Raw genomic sequence first — 2,500 nt, 5'->3', positions numbered from 1 at the left:
ACCCCAAGCAAAAATTCATTTGAAGCCAACCCATCGTCGCCCACAACTAGTGGGTGAATGGTGTGCTTCCCGGGGTTGGCATAGACATTCCCTCGCATGCAAAAGATTGTCGATGCGAAAGATTATCTATGCCAACCCCGGGAAGCACACCATTCACACACTCCCGACCGGTGTGGTGTGGCGGTGATTGGATAGTTACGGATTGAGCACTTGCCAAGGATCAAAATGTGTCATTTAGAAGAAACATTTTCAAAAAGTTTTTAAAATCTTGTGGGTTTGCAACTCATAAGAGCGTCACTTTCAACGTCCCCGGTATTGGATTGAGTTTCTAAAAACAACCGTGCACACCGAGGTTAAACTTTACCGGCTCCACTCCGACTCGCCGCTCGCCCACAATTTGTTTGCAACGAAACATTTGTTTTTAATTTTGTTGGTTTGAAATTGTTTTGAAAAGGTTCTTTAAATCTAGTGGGTTTGCAACTCATAAGAGCGTCACTTTCAACGTCCCCGGCATTGGATTGAGTTTCTAAAAACAACCGTGCACACCGAGGTTAAACTTTACCGGCTCCACTCCGACTCGCCGCTCGCCCACTAGTCCGAAGGCAACAAAACATTTGTTTTTCATTTTGATGAAAATTTCTGTTTTTAAATCTTGTTGGTTTGAAATTGTTTTGAAAAGGTTCTTTAAATCTTGCGGGTTTGCAACTCATAAGAGCGTCACTTTCAACGTCCCCGGCATTGGATTGAGTTTCTAAAAACAACCGTGCACACCGAGGTTAAACTTTACCGGCTCCACTCCGACTCGCCGCTCGCCCACAAATCCGAAGGCAACAAAACATTTGTTTTTAATTTTGATGAAATTTTTTGAAAACATTGGCTTGGCAAGCCCCAATCCGCGACTATCCACCCACCGCCACCCCACACGGGTGGTTGTTGTTGCGAAATGAGGTTGTGGTCGACATGCCCGTGCATTTGAGAAGGAGTTCCTAGCACTCCATGCTCTCCCATGCCAAAAAAAAGCCTAGACAACCCCATTTCGCAACTTTCCACGCCTTTTTTTTCCTCCCTCACCCATGGCGGCGGCGTGGTGGCGGAGGCCGGATTCCGGCCACCACCGCCATGGGTGGCAGCCCCCCGACCCCGACACCAAACCCATAATACCGAGGCAACATATCGAGGCAACATGACATGGGTGTGGCGTGGGGGAAGGGGGCTGCAGCTAGGAAGGCATGGGCTGCCATGCATATGCAGGCAACACACACCCCCCTATATAGCATTTTATGCATTTAGCCCTTTGACAGGAAGAGACATCACCTATGCGCGAGGAGTCATAATGGGCTCTAAATAATTCAATACAAGGTATTTGGACGTGATTTTTTGCAGGGATACTAAGAAACATGCAATCTATGATGGGAAAAAGTTTCATAAATTTTTGAAGTCGGGAAGTATTTTTTATTATTTTTAGAAGTCGTAAAATTGAAAAAATCATTAAAACAAATCCGGGAGGAATTTTTTAGTTTTGTAAGTTGGAGAAGGTCCTAAAAATCATAGACTACTTATGGGGAGCTTATTGTGCGAGGAAATTTCAATAAAAACGGGGTTTGACAAGATTTGAAAAATTCTGTCGACATTTGAAAAAACCTGGAACCATGCTGCCGGCATGCTGCGCACATGCTGCGCGCATGCTGCGCGCAGACTGCGCGCATGCCATGGCAGGACAAGTTTCGCTAGCCTCACTGTCGACAGATGCGCAAGCTGCGCGCACGCTGCGCACAGGCTGCGCGCACGCTGCGCACAGGCTGCGCGCATGCTGCGCACAGACTGCGCGCACGCTGCGCGCATGCCATGGCAGGACAAGTTTCGCTAGCCTCACTGTCGACAGATGCGCAAGCTGCGCGCAAGCTGCGCGCAAGCTCCGCGCACGCTGCGCACAGCCTGTGCGCATGTTGTGCGCAGGCTGCGCGCACAGGCTGCGCGCACGCCATGGCAGGACAAGTTTCGCTAGCCTCACTGTCGACAGAATCAGCACGCTGCGCGCAAGCTGCGCGCACGCTGCCGGCATGGTGCGCGCACGCTGCCGGCATGCTGTGCGCACGCTGCGCGCGCGCATGGCAGGACAAGTTTCGAAAATTTCTGTCGACAGTCTCAGCAGCGCGCACGCTGCCGACATGCTGTGCGCACGCTGCGCACAGGCTGCCGGCATGCTGCGCGCAGCCCATGGCAGGACAAGGTCCGAAAAATTCTGTCGACATTTTTACGCCGTGGTAGGCTTCCGCTTCGCGTCACTTTGTCGACATTCAAGCCTACCATTTGTATTGAATTTTTCAAACCTTGTCAAACCCCATTATTCAAATGTCGAAAAATTTTGTCGACATTTTTACGCCATGATAGGCTTCCGCTTCGCGTCACTTTGTCGGAATGCATCGCATGGCGAGGCAAGGCCACGGCATGCCAAGGCGAAGGCAACGCATGGCTTGAATGGCTTGGTCAAGGCCACATC

This window comes from Prunus avium, unplaced genomic scaffold (genome assembly GCF_965620075.1).
Source record: "Prunus avium unplaced genomic scaffold, drPruAviu1.hap1.1 HAP1_SCAFFOLD_54, whole genome shotgun sequence".
Lineage (NCBI taxonomy): Eukaryota > Viridiplantae > Streptophyta > Magnoliopsida > Rosales > Rosaceae > Prunus > Prunus avium.
This window is presented reverse-complemented; position numbering follows the sequence as displayed.